Source organism: Emydura macquarii, unplaced genomic scaffold (genome assembly GCF_026122565.2).
Source record: "Emydura macquarii macquarii isolate MOO-44397 ecotype Brisbane River unplaced genomic scaffold, CSIRO-AGI_Emac_v2 contig_369, whole genome shotgun sequence".
Taxonomy (NCBI): Eukaryota; Metazoa; Chordata; order Testudines; family Chelidae; genus Emydura; species Emydura macquarii.
In genome coordinates, this window is record NW_027130506.1 from 10,198,626 (window position 1) to 10,212,224 (window position 13,599).

The following is a 13,599-nucleotide window of genomic DNA, read 5'->3' on the forward strand; positions in this document are numbered from 1 at the left end:
TGGTTCTGGTGGGATACTGCTGTCACCCAGGGTCCTATGTGGGGGAAACAGTGGGATTAGGATCTGCAAGGAACCAGTGGAGGGAACTGGGAAAGCTCATTTACAAGAGCTCCCTGCCGTCTTTGGATCTTGACTGTGAAGCTGTTGAGCAACAACTTTGTTCCCACTATAAATTCACCTATGATCTATTACGGTAGATCTGATCCCTGTATTTTAACTATTCTTTGTAGGCATATCTTCTCTTCTTATCTAAATTCAACCTTTTATAAAATATTGTAACAAATTATTTGTTAATTCATATACACAAAAAAAGTAAAGGAAAAGATCAGAATATTTTGGGTAGAAAAAATAGACTTTAAATTAAAGACTAAAATATGTCATCTAATTGGAATCTGATTGTAAAGACTTAAAAAATATTCACACGACCGTGAATATGCTTCTTTAAAACCTGCTATATCTTACTGGTAGCCAAACAAGTGACATAAGCATTGCCATGGTAACTACTTTTTTATTATTGAATGCCTGAGTAAATAGCCTTGAAAGATCTATATAATGTGCTGTAGATGTAAACCACGTACAGGTCAACCTTCGGATGGCTACAACCCTAATTTATGGACATCGTACAGCTCCTTAGCTAATCTCCTTTATAATAAATCTACATTAAAACTACATGTGAGCCTGATTGTTTTCTCATTTATACCAGCGTAAAATGGAGTTACCCTTGGTTTACACTGGTGGAATCAATCTTACTATTTTTTTCCCCACAACTCAGAAACTTCTTGTACTGTATTTGCCATCTTGCACATTTAATTCCCCCTTTTGAACTTCTGTTGACAGTTTTCGCTAAGGTATGTTTTATTGCTTGCTGAGGAAATTAAAATTTTCCATTTTTTATTAATGTGAATTAGATTTAATTTAATTAGAAAATATGGAATTACTGCTGTAATGCCCCAAGGGAAAGGCCACTTCTGGTTCACAGTTCTGATACTTGCAGAGTGCTTTGCTTTGAGTGCAGTGGAGTCCAAGGAGGCTTCCCTGTGTCTATACATAGTTGCTTTTCTCTTTTTTTTATTAACCTTTTTGGGTACACAACCTTGATTACATTTTTGGACATGGTCAGTGACTGGCGAATAGAAATAGAGATGTTAGCTGCGGAGATGACTGGATGCTGTTTTGTTCTTCTTATCAAAGTAAGAAATACTTGCATTCAATAATTAAAATTTTTATTCTATACATAATACTTATTTAACATCACAAAGTCCAGAGTCAGTATTAGATCTAGGCAACAACTCTCTACTGTATGCCAAAACTGGAGTAGTTACATGAAGTTTTAAAACTATAAAGCTATACTAAAGGCCTCAACATATATTGAGTATTTAACAAACTGTCAGTTACTATATATTTCATTTAATCATAGCTATAATAGGTCTATTTAAAAACAAATCAATCATCATCAAATTAGACCACAATTGCAAAATAACTGTTGTTTTTATATTTTAAACTGCATATGATGTCAGTTTAACAATTATAGACTATATTGAAATGTATTTTATATAGTCAACATAAGTAAACAATTCTCTAGGATTTTCAAAATGCAAATATGTTTCCTCCCCCCTTCCCCGCCCCACCCAGCCTGGTAATCAGGAAGTCTGTATCAGGGATGGAAATATGGGTCTGAAGGTTATTAATTACAAATGCAGGGAGTGATTCAGAAATACTTATTCCTGAAAGTAGTCTGTAGAATTACTTGCATGAGTAAGTATTGTTCATCATGAATAAATAAGGGCCTATTTGGCAACAGTTTAGTAATGGTTACTGTAAAGAAACACTATTAAATTAAAAATTGTTTTTGTCTTAACAGTTTTACTTACTTTTGTTACAAGTAACACCTAAAATTCCTGTAACTAAAAAAGATTAGAGAAAAAATATTTTTATCCTTTTTGTGTGTGTATATTATCAGTTTCTCCTGTTATGTAGGTCAATAATGCAACAATAGGAGAGAGAAAAAATTGAAAAATAAGAAAATAAAGTTATTAAGCCACAAGAATTGGCAGTGATATTCAGAGACAGAGTAGCTGAAACAACTTTAAACACATTTTTTAAAATTAGAATCATATAATCCATAGAATATTAGAGTTGGAAGGGACCTCAGGAGGTCATCTAGTCCAACCCCCTGCTCAAAGCAGGACTAACCTCAGCTAAATCATCCCAGCCAGGGTTTTCAAAAGCCACAGTTAAAAACCTCTAAAGATGGAGATTCCACCACCTCCTTACGTAACCATTCCAGTGCTTCACCACCCTCCTAGTGAAAAACATTTTCCTAATATCCAACTTAGACCTCCCCCACTGCAACTTGAGACCATTACTCTTTGTCTGGTCATCTACTACCATTGCAAACAGCCTAGCTCCATTCTCCCTGGAACCCCCTTTCAGGTAGTTAAAGGCCACTATCAAATCCCCCCTCATTCTTCTCTTCTGCAGATTAAACAAGCCTAGTTCCCTCAGCCTCTCCTCATAAGTCTTGTGCTCCAGCCTCCTAATCATTTTTGTTGCTCTCCGCTGGACGCTCTCCAACTTGTCCACATCTTTTTGTAGTGGGGGGCCCAAAACTGGACACAATACTCCAAATGAAGCCTCACCAATGCCAAATAGAGGGGAATAATCACTTCCCTTGATCTGCTCGCAATGCTCCTACTAATGCAGCCCAATATGCTATTAGTGTTCTTGGCAACCAAGGCACACTGCTGATTCATATCTACCTTCTTATCCACTGTAACCCCCAGGTCCTTTTCTGCAGAACTGCTGCCTAGCTCATCGGTCCCCAGTCTGTAGCTGTGCATGGGATTCTTCCGTCCTAAATGGAGGACTCTGCACTTGTCCTTGTTGAATCTCATCAGATTTCTTTTGGCCCAATCCTCCAATTTGTCAAAGTGACTCTGTATCGTATCCCTACCTTCCAGGGTATCTACCACTCCCAGTAGCTTAGTGTCATCTCAAACTTGCTGAGGGTGCAATCTACTCCATACTCCAGATCATTAATGAAAATGTTGACTTTAAATAAATTGACTTTATTGTGCTTTTAACTAAAAGTAGAAACCACTAAACCCAACATGATATTCATGATAGTTTGATTAATCTAAATCTTAAATTAAAACACAGTGGCTAACTGAACACTCACTTCCCTTTGCTATTTTTTCTGTGCTGTTTTTCATTCTGAGGTTTCTTGAAAGGATCTGTTAAATGCATTTCTGTTTACCGGTATTGTATATCCTGCAAAGCATCTGGTACACCCAGAACTAAGTTAGTGCTGCTATTCTCTTTTGCATGGCTAATGGGAAATTCAGACAGTAATTCCATATCTGAAAGATCACAGTGGCAGGAATGAAATATTTCAAGAAGGTGAGCAGACTGTTTATAGGTGATTGGTGGCAGAATGAGAAGACTGCTTTTTGGACCGAAAGATGCAGCTGATATGTGTTGAATGCAGAACATCTTCACAGAGTTGGTTTGTATTTTCAGCAGATGGCCGCAACCATTATAAACATTTTCTTTCTACATTTCAGAAATCAATTAGAAATTGCCAATGATGCTTATGTTAAAGGACCTAGGACAAAAGTAGCTACCAAACATCTGTATGATATCATGCAGCATACTGGCTGAACTACTCATGAAACACTCTCATCCCAACAATGTGCTTCAAAGACACTTACTATATATATAAACCTATACAATATAGGAGATTCACTACTTTTTATTATTTACAATATTGCCAAATTCAAAAGTACTAAAAAATTATGAGAATGGACCAAAAATCTTTTTAAATATGTATTACAGTTTTGGGTCTTTGATTTTTGAACTCTCCCTGTCTACTCCCAGTGAGTGCCAATTTAAGTGCTGCCAGCTCCTGCAAATGTATAAAAGTAAGGTAATTTAAGACTAAAGGTAGATCATGCCAGACTAACCTGATATCCTTCTTTGAGAAAATAACTGATATATTAGATAAGGGAAATGCAGTAGAGATAATATACTTGGACTTCAGTAAAGTATTTGACACTGTAGCACATAGAAAATTATTAGTTCCATTAGAGAAGATGAGGATTAGTACAAGAATGGTAAGGTGGGTGAGGAACTGGCTAAAGGGTTGTGCTGAAAGGTGAATTATCAAACAAGAGAGAGGTTAAAAGTGGAGTTCCTCAAAGTCTTGGGTCCAATCTCATTCAATATTTTTATTAATGACCTTGGCACAAAAACTAGGAGTGTGCTAATGAAATTTTCCACAGATAAAAAGTTGGGAGACATCACCAATACGGAAGAGAATCAGGATATTATACAGGAAGATATGGATGAGCTTGAAGACTGGTATGATAGAAATGTGATGAAATTGAACAGTACAAAGTGAACATGCACTTAGGATTTAATAATAAGAATTTCTGCTACAAGCTGGAGCAATCATCAGCTGGAAGCAACAGTGGAGAGAGAATTGGATGTGGGGGTCAATCATAGGATGAGATGATTATGAGACACCAATGTAATGCAGCTGTGAAACGACAAATGCAATCCTAGGATGTATCAGGCAAGGTTTTTCCAGCAGGGATAAGGAAGTATTAATAGAATCATAGAGTTGGAAGGGACCTCAGGAGGTCATCTAGTCCAACCCCCTGCTCAGAGCAGGACTAACCTCAGCTAAATAATCCCAACAAGGGTTTTGTCAAGCCGCATCTTAAAAACCTCTAAAGATGGTGATTCCACCACCTCCCTAAGTAACCCATTCCAGTGCTTCACCACCCTCCTAGTGAAAAACTTTTTCCTAATGTCCAACCTAGACCTCCCCCCTGCAACTTGAGACCATTACTCTTTGTTTGGTCATCTACTACCATTGCGAACAGCCTAGCTCCATCCTCCCTGGAATCCCCTTTCAGGTAGTTAAAGGCTGCTATCAAATCCCCCCTTATTCTTCTCTTCTGTAGACTGAACAAGCCTAGTTCCTCCAGCCCCCTAATCATTTTTGTTGCCCTTCGCTGGACTCTCTCCAACTTCTCCACATCCTTGCTGTAGTAGGGGGCCCAAAACTGGACACAATACTCCAAATGTGGCCTCGCCAATGCCGAATAGAGGGGAATGATCACTCCCCATGATCTGCTGGCAATGCTCCTACTAATGCAGCCCAATATGCTATTAGCCTTCTTGGCAACCAGGGCACACTGCTGACTCATATCCAGCTTCTTATCCACTGTTACCCCCAGGTCCTTTTCTGCAGAACTGCTGCCTAGCTCGTCGGTCCCCAGTCTGTAGCTGTGCATGGGATTCTGCCGTCCTAAGTGCAGGACTTTGCACTTGTCCTTGTTGAACCTCATCAGATTTCTTTTGGCCCAATCCTCCAGTTTGTTTAGGTCCTTCTGTATCCTACCCCTATCTTCCAGGGTATCTACCACTCCCCTCAGCTTAGTGTCATCTGCAAACTTGCTGAGGGTGCAATCTACCCCATCCTCCAGATCATTGATGAAGATGTTGAACAAAACCAGCCCCAGGACCGACCCCTGGGGCACTCCGCTTGTGACCGGCTGCCAGCTAGACATGGAGACATTGATCAATGTCATTGTACAGGGCACTGAGAAGGCCTCATTTGAAATAACATGTACAATTCTGGTTATCCATGTTCAAGAAAGATGAATGCAACCTGAAACAGGTACAGAGAAGGGCTACTAGGATGACAAGGGGAATGGAGGGCCTATGAGAAAAGACCAGAAGAGCTTGGCTTGTTTAGCCTAGCAAGAAGTCTGAGAATGGATATAATTGTTCTCTATAAATACATTGTGGGGGTAAACACCAGGGAGGGCCAATAGCTATTTAAACTAAAGACCAGTGTTAGCACAAGAACAAATGGGTATAAATTGGCCATGAACTAATTCTGGATGGAAATTAGATTTTAACTCTCAGAGGAGTGAGGCTCTAGAATTTCTTGTCGGGGCAAACAACTTAGTTTTAAGAGTGAACGGGACACATTAATGAGTGCGAATAAATGATGATGGGTTTGCCTGTGCTGGTCCTATTTATGTTCCAGGAAGTGGGCAGGCTTGCACTAAAGGCCCCTCTCCCCGCCTAAGGGCCCAGGACTCAACTGATTACCAGGGACAACAAATGAGAAAACAGGAATGGGCATGGGGGTTAAAGGGTCAAACATAGGGAACCTGAAGGGGACGCCGAGCAGAGAACCCTGGACAGTGCCCACTACTCCTCCAAAGTAGCTAAGGAGTCAGCAGACGCAGCCGAGAGGAACCCTGCCTGGATACGTGATCGGACGGAGGAACGGAAATAGGCCCCACAGGCGCAGAGCATCTCCTCAGCCACCATCCTCTCCCCGTGGCCTGTGCTGGTACGGGGCAGGGCACAGGAGCCTTAGCGCTCATTTCAGGTTTCCATCCTATGTTCCTAAAACCTCATGCTTCCAGGCTCCAAATGGCCAGCTTAGGGGTCAGGAAGGAATACCCCCCTGCCCAGTGTATTGTGGTGGTTTGGGTCTCCTTCCGCCGAGGCACCCGCAATGGCCACGGCAGGAGACGCGACAGTGCCCAGGACGGGTCAGTGCCCTGAGGCGGCCCCGCGCAGTCCTTCTAGGAGGTGCTTGGAAGGCGGGTTCTCGCTGACACGCTCAGGAGGGGCTGGCAGTGACTCCTTTACCTGCCCTTGCAGGGATCTCGGGAACCGGCCCAGCTCGGCCCCTCCTAGGGGCGGCCGGTGGCAGCCTGAGGCCGGGGTGGGGGTGGAATGAGGAGCCGGCTGGTTTCAGGAACCGTTAGCAGAGCCGAACTGCGGCCCGGCGCGCGGCGGCGTCTGCCCGAGGACAGGGGATGAGAGGCGGCGGGCGATCAGTGAGGTGCCGCAGCCCCTCTCCTTGGAAATGGGCGGGGCCAAAATAGGGGCGGGGCAAGACGGCGACGGCCTCCCTTGAGGAACCCGGCGTGCCCTTCGCACAGCATGCTGGGATTTGTGTCCCTAGAACAGCCCGCCCGCCCCCCTCCGGGGTGCTGTCACGCTCAGCTCCGGCGGGGCCGCCCTTGGCGTTAGGCCGCCCTTGTGCCAGGGGGCGATCGCGCGTAGGCGGGTAACGAAGAGCCCGGGGCGGCGCAGTGACCCCCGCAAGGCGAGGAGCCCTCCCTAAAGAACTACACCCCCACAATGCACCGCGCGCCAGCGCAGCCCGGTTAATAGGGACGTGAGGGGAGGGGGCAAAATGGCGGCGGCTAATCCGCGGTGGAGAGGTGAGTCTGCGGGGGCTCCCTTGTCTCAGGGGGACTGGAAGCGCCGCGGCGGCTGGCTGAGGGGAGAGGCTGCAGCAGGGAGGCGAGGCTGAGGCAGGTTGGGGTTGCGGCTCCGGCTCCGCGCGGAGGCTGGGGTGCTTCGCCCATGGGGCCGGCAGACGGGCTGTGAGAGGCAGCTTCCCGGCCGGGAACGGGGGGTGAATCGGGCGCGGAGAGCTGTGAGGCATCTCCCCTCCCCCCGCCAGCTGGTGGTCGCTTGTCTCCTCCTCATGCCTAACCTCCCCCCCCCAGCCGCGCCGTTCCCGACCTCCTGGGGCTGCGCACCGGCTGCCCGGCTGGGGTGGTGCAGCAGCAGCAGCTCACCGGCGCCTGTGCCCACACTCCGGACGTGCGCTTCGCTCTGCTCCGCTCCGCGGGCTTGGGAAGCGGCTTGGAGTGAAATCACGTCGCGAAGCGCTGCCCGTGTCATGATATTAATAGCTGTGGGAGGGGGGGTTGCGCGGCAGAGTTTGCCCCGACTGTTAGCCTTCCTCCCCGTTCTTGTTGCGGCTTCCCCACGTCCATGTCCCCTGCAGCGCCTGGGGCTAGGTCACTCGCAAACTAATCAGCCACCGAACAACACCCTGAGGCTATGTTGTGATGTTTGCGCTGGCTCCGCTAATCGGATTGAATATGCCTGGGTCACCACTATGCACCATTGTATTGTAGTGTCTGGATGGAGGTCCCTGACCAGGAGGCGCTCTCTGTTCTTGTTTTTCATTGGGTGATTTCCTGATGTGGTATAAATGCAGGTCTGTAGGTAGTATTGACAAAACACCGTGATACAAACAGTGTAGCATACTGTGAAGCTGTGATTGTTCAGTGAAGCCATTTAATGCTAACAAATGTCCTTTGCTTGCCTGACTCTTTGGATGGCTGTGTCATGACAACACAGGACAGTGGAGTAGGACAATGCAAATCTGAGAACATGTATAGTGTTAAGTGAAAGTTACATGATTTTGTGACTATCAGTAGCTATGTAATAACTTTTCATCTCTTGGACACTGCGTGTATTATAGAGACTAAACTTTGCTGGGATTTGCTTATGGTGTGATGGACTGCAGTACAGAGATTAAATCTTTCAACCAACAGGCCAGTGTAAATAGGCTCTAAAATGTTTACATAAAATTTCATTGAGAAATTGCTAATTTGCGGGTTAAGATACTGATTGCAGGGCCATTACCCTGGTAGAACTTCAGTAAGTGAAAGTTTCTTGAAACTCGCTATTAAATTCTTAAGACAAGACACTCTTTTAAAAACTCCCCGAATGAATGAATGAGACTTGGTGGGTCTGTGATTGCTCATTCAGAAAAACCAGTGTTAAAGTGGGAACTGAAGATAACTAGTTTGCTTTTAAATGCTATTTTATTTGCAATAATTGAGTTCTAGTTTTAAACAGTATAATGTTGTGAAAATGTTGGTGTGTCAGAGACTGTTGTGGAAATAGGCTGGGTGATGCTCCACTGTTCTGGCTCCAGAAGCTTTAAAGGAAATGAAAATAAACTGTTTCATGAATTTGTGCTATATAATATCTGTATTTTGACATCACTAAAATGGCTAATGATAGGGGGTTTTAAATAAAAATGTCAGTGTACAGGATTATGATAGTTTAGCATAGAAAGCAAAAGTTATTAGATGATAGCTGTTCAAAGATTTTTTTGAAGCACCTCCAATAGTACATTTTCTTTCAAATATGTCGTTTTTCTTCTAATTCCCTTGCATCATTTTATGTGATTAAATAGATACCTGAAAACACTGCTAAAATTCTATGCAACTTTTTTTATTTTGATATGGTACTTCTCTGTTTTAGGCTAGTAGCCAGATTCTGAAGTGGTACTTCAGAGATGGACCTTACTGAGGGAAATGGAAGCTAGTAACTGGTATGAGTAGCTTGGGAGCATCATATCACGGTGAAATAAGATGATTGCCAGTACTATGGCACTTTGGACTTCTTTTATGTGGATTAGCATGTTAGTTTTGTGGCTGTCACTACATGGAAAAAACTTTCCTTTTCACCCACTTGTTTCATACATTTTCTTGCCATGTTTTATAATGATTGAAGACTTGTTTAGAAACAGGCTTCTTCATTTTTGGTTAGCTTTTTTTCTTTTGAGTTGATTCTGCAGCATATTAAGGCTGAGTTTGTAATAGTTTCCATGGCAACAGTGTCATAATACTTGGTGCTACTGATGTATATGTACTATTGTGGATCTCAATCTGCTTTACCAAAACAATACATTTAGCCTCACATATACCCCTGTGTGATATGATATCTCAATACTGAAGATGGGGAACTTGAGAAACAAAGGTGAAAGCTAAAATGTACAAGTGAATAGTAATTTTGAACGCTTCAGTTCTTGGGTGCCTAACCTGAGATGCCTAGGCTCTGATTTTTCAGAGGTACTGAGCACTTATATTATGCTTTTTATTTGGACTTGGAGTGTGTTCAACCCTTCTGAAAAAGAGCCTTAGAAGCCTCAAACTAACCTGCTGCTGCAGAGCTATTGTGGTCTTCCAGGGCATGCGGCTCACAAAAGTTTGGACTGTAAAAAAGGCCTCCTAGAATTTGTGTAGCAGCTATTTTCAGGTTGATGGGGTCTGTCATCTCAATCAATAATATTAAATGATTGGAATATGAACTGCTACATTCTTCCCTATGCATAATAAAAAATCCCCAATACCATTTCTTTTTATAGACATTTTTTCATCGTTTGGCGTGGTTAAAAGTTAAAGAATGGCTTTTCTAACTGCTGTCCTTCAGATCCCAGTCTCAGTTTGAAAGTAAAGCTGGGCTGTTTCTAACCCACATACCAATTGTAGTCACTGGTCAGAGTAGAACAGCATTCTAACAGAGCCATAACTCTCAGCAACTAGACACCTGCGCCTGGCCCATGCCAGCCAACTTGGGCTGTGGGGCTGTTTCACTGGTGTGTCGATGTCTCTGGGCTGGGGCCTGTGCTCTAGGACCCTGTGCGGTGGGAGGGTCCCGAGCTTGGGCTCCAGCCTGAGCCTTGAAGTCTACACAGCAACATAACAGCCCCACAGCCTGAGCCTGCAAGACTGAGTCAGCTGGCAGAGGCCAGCCATACGTTTTTTTTTTTTTTTTTTGTTTTTTGGCTGTGTAGAAATACCCTAAATTTCTGTGCTTAAAAATGAAAGCATATAAATTTCACACATCATAGTCATAAAACATGTAAAGTCTGCTGAGGACTGTTGTGTGAGCCAGAGTGAGCAGGTTGATGGTGTCGCACATAAGAATGGTCATGCTAGGTAAGACCAATGGTCCATCTAGCCCAGTATCCTATCTTTCGACAACAGCCAGCGACAGTTGCTTCAGAGGGAATAAACAGAACAGGGTAATTATTGTGTGATCCATCCCTTGCTGTACCGTCACATCATCTGGCAGTCAGAGGCTTAGGGCCACCCAGAGCATGGGTTTGCATCCCTAACCATCTTGGCTAATAGCCATTGATGGACCTATGTGCCAGGATCCTATCTAATTCTTTTTTTAATCCAGTTAGACTTTTGGCCTTTACAACATTCCCTGACAATAAGTTTCACAGGCTGAGGCCTGGTCTACATTAGAGAGTTTTTTTTTTTTTGTTGACAAGTCACCTTTTGTTGACAAAACAATCCTGGTGTACACACTGCAGTGACAAAACAAAACCACCTTGATGAGAGGCGGAGAGCTTTTTGTGACCATGTATTAGCAACAAAGCAGCAGTATAGACACCGCTGTATGTTTTTGTCATGGTAAACGGCCTTTGGAAATGTCCTACAATGCCAATCCTGACCACTCTGGACAGCTGTTTGCACTCTGCTGCTCTGCAGCCACTCACCCTTACCCCTGGAAAGTCATCGGAAGTTTTGAAATTGTTGTTCCACTTCCTGCTTGGTCAGCATAGAGAGCTTGCATCCCATCTTCCCAGCTGAGTATCATGGCTCCATGCAGCAAACACTCTCCTGCTTGGAGCACTTAGTGACAGAGCTGGTGCATATCAATATCTTTGATAAATTGATGGACAAATGTAAGTGAGCTTGCAGGGTGCAGTGTACAGCACTGAACCCTGGAAGAGAACAGTTTTCGTGGTTGCATCTGGTACTGGAGGTGTTTGCTGAGGGTCTAGCCCATGAGTGGCTGGCCAGAAGCTCTTCTTCACTAGGCCAGGAACCGATTACTCGCAAGAAGCTGGGTGTGGGCTGATTCAGGAGTGGGTGGTTCACACAGCAAAGCAGGGTAAGTTGGGGCCCTGGAGTGAGGAATTAGGGTGACACAGCTACACACCAGTCCAGATTGCAGGAGGGGGACATCACAGTTGCACGGTGGGATAACTGCCCACAATGTACTGCTCTCATTGTCAATACTTCCACACCAAGTGTGGACATGTTTTTGCAACAAAATGAGTGCTGTGTGGACAGGCGCGAGCGCTGTAATTATAGCGCTTTTACATCACTGAAAAAACTACTGTCGTCAAAACTTTCTTGTGTAGACAAGGCCTGACTCTGTGCTATATTAAGTAGTACTTCTGTATGTTTTAAATCTGTTGCCTATTAATTTCATTGGGTGATAACTTGTTCTTGTGTTATGTGACGGGATAAATAACACTTCCTTATTCACTTTCTCCACATCATTCATGATTTTATAGACCTCTAGCATATCTCCTCTTAATTGTCTCTTTTCCAAGATGAATAGTCCCAGGCTTTTTAATCTCTCCCCTTGTTGAAGCTGTTCCATACTTAGTCAGTTTTATTGCCCTCTCTGTACCTTTTCCATTTCTAATATATTTTTTTTTTTTTTTTTTGAGATGGGGTGACCAGAATAGCATGCAGTATTCAAAGTCTGGGCGTACCATGTATTTATATAGTGCCATTATGATCTTTTCGATATTATTATTTATCCCTTTGCTACTGGTTCCTGACATTTTTCCCTCTTTTGATTGCTGCTGCTGTATTTGGAGTAGATGTTTTCAGAGAACTATCCACAATGACTCAAAGATCTTTGAATGATAACAGCCAATTTAAATTCCGTCATTTTGTTTGTATAGTTGGGATTATTTTTTCCAATGTGCATTTCTTTGCACTCTCCGTGTGTAAACTAATCGTAGAATATGAAAAAAATAGTTAAAGGGTTTATGCTTTAAGATAGAATAGAAAAGTTTAGAGTTTGGAGAAAGGACCGAAAGGACCTAATAAGGTCTGTCAGGATGCTAGCACAGCACAGATAGAGGGCAGACATGAGAACGAATTCTGACCATACCTGGCTGGAGTGACAACTAAAAATGTAATGTTGCTAAATTATGTCACATGGGGTGACAACATGTGCAAGAACAAATTGATCAGAAATGTTACTGAATTATGTCACATGATGAGGCAAGTGACAAGTAAACTTGTCAGCTTAATTAATAAGTTGCAACAAGTGAAGTTGTCACCTTGGTCAACCTGAGGTTATTTAAACCCCCCCCCAAAATCAGTTGCACTTTGGACTGCAGTCTGCTGGGATCCTCGGTAACTGGACTGAGCCCTTCTATGAACCAGCAGCGTCCAAGGGATGACTACTCTTCTTAGAGTCGACTCGGCCCAAGGGGCTTAGGAACAGAAGTGCTTTTTTGGTAATGTCTGAGAGTACACTTGCTTTAAGATAGCTAAGGATTTACAAGCGACCACCTGTCTGGAAATTTTGAAATAGCTAAGAGTTTGCAAGCGACCATCTGTCTGTCTGCAAATATAAAATGACCAAAAGTAGGATTATGCACTGTAAGGAATAAATGCATGCATAGGAAAATACTAGGCCTCTGTATCTTTCTTTGGTTTCATGTTTGTATTATCTACATTTATGCACTTTATCTAATATTACTGACTAAAAATAAATGAGTTATATTGCTTCAGCTGAAGCCGTTTGGGTTCTTGTTCGGTCACCCCGCCTCTCGGTTTAGGCAATTCCTCTGCTTCCCGAGACCCACACTCCTAAAGCTCAGGCCTTCCAGGCTGCTCTGAGTCCATGTTAATCTATTATTTTGTTGCCCAGTCACCTGGTTTTGTGAGATCTCTGTATCTTCTGCAAACTCAGCAACCTCACTGTTTACCCCCCTTTTCAGATCATCGAACATGATGACCTATACAGGTTCCAATACTGATCCATGAGCGGTCTGTGAAAACTCACCATATATTTCTACCCTTTCTTTCCTGTCTTTTAACCAGTTACTGATCCAGGAGAGGACCTTCCTTCTTATCCCATGACAGTTTAAGAAGTGTAAAAATATAATTTGGAAGACCAAGAAAGAATTTAAAGAACAGCTAGCCA

At 43.4% G+C, this 13,599-nt stretch overlaps 1 protein-coding gene across 4 annotated transcripts in view; it reads left to right on the top strand.

Annotated features, from left to right (window-relative positions):
• Positions 1–7,225: 7,225 nt before the first annotated feature.
• The window catches only part of EFR3A (EFR3 homolog A), a 152,679-nt gene continuing 146,305 nt past the window's right edge, over positions 7,226–13,599 (top strand). For 3 of the 4 annotated variants that reach the window (XM_067531512.1, XM_067531529.1, XM_067531536.1), the window contains exon 1: positions 7,234–7,259. The gene's annotated coding sequence lies outside the window, so the exon portion shown is untranslated. Of the gene's footprint in view, positions 7,260–13,599 lie in introns of all 4 variants that reach the window. The other variant, XM_067531521.1, reaches the window with a different exon arrangement.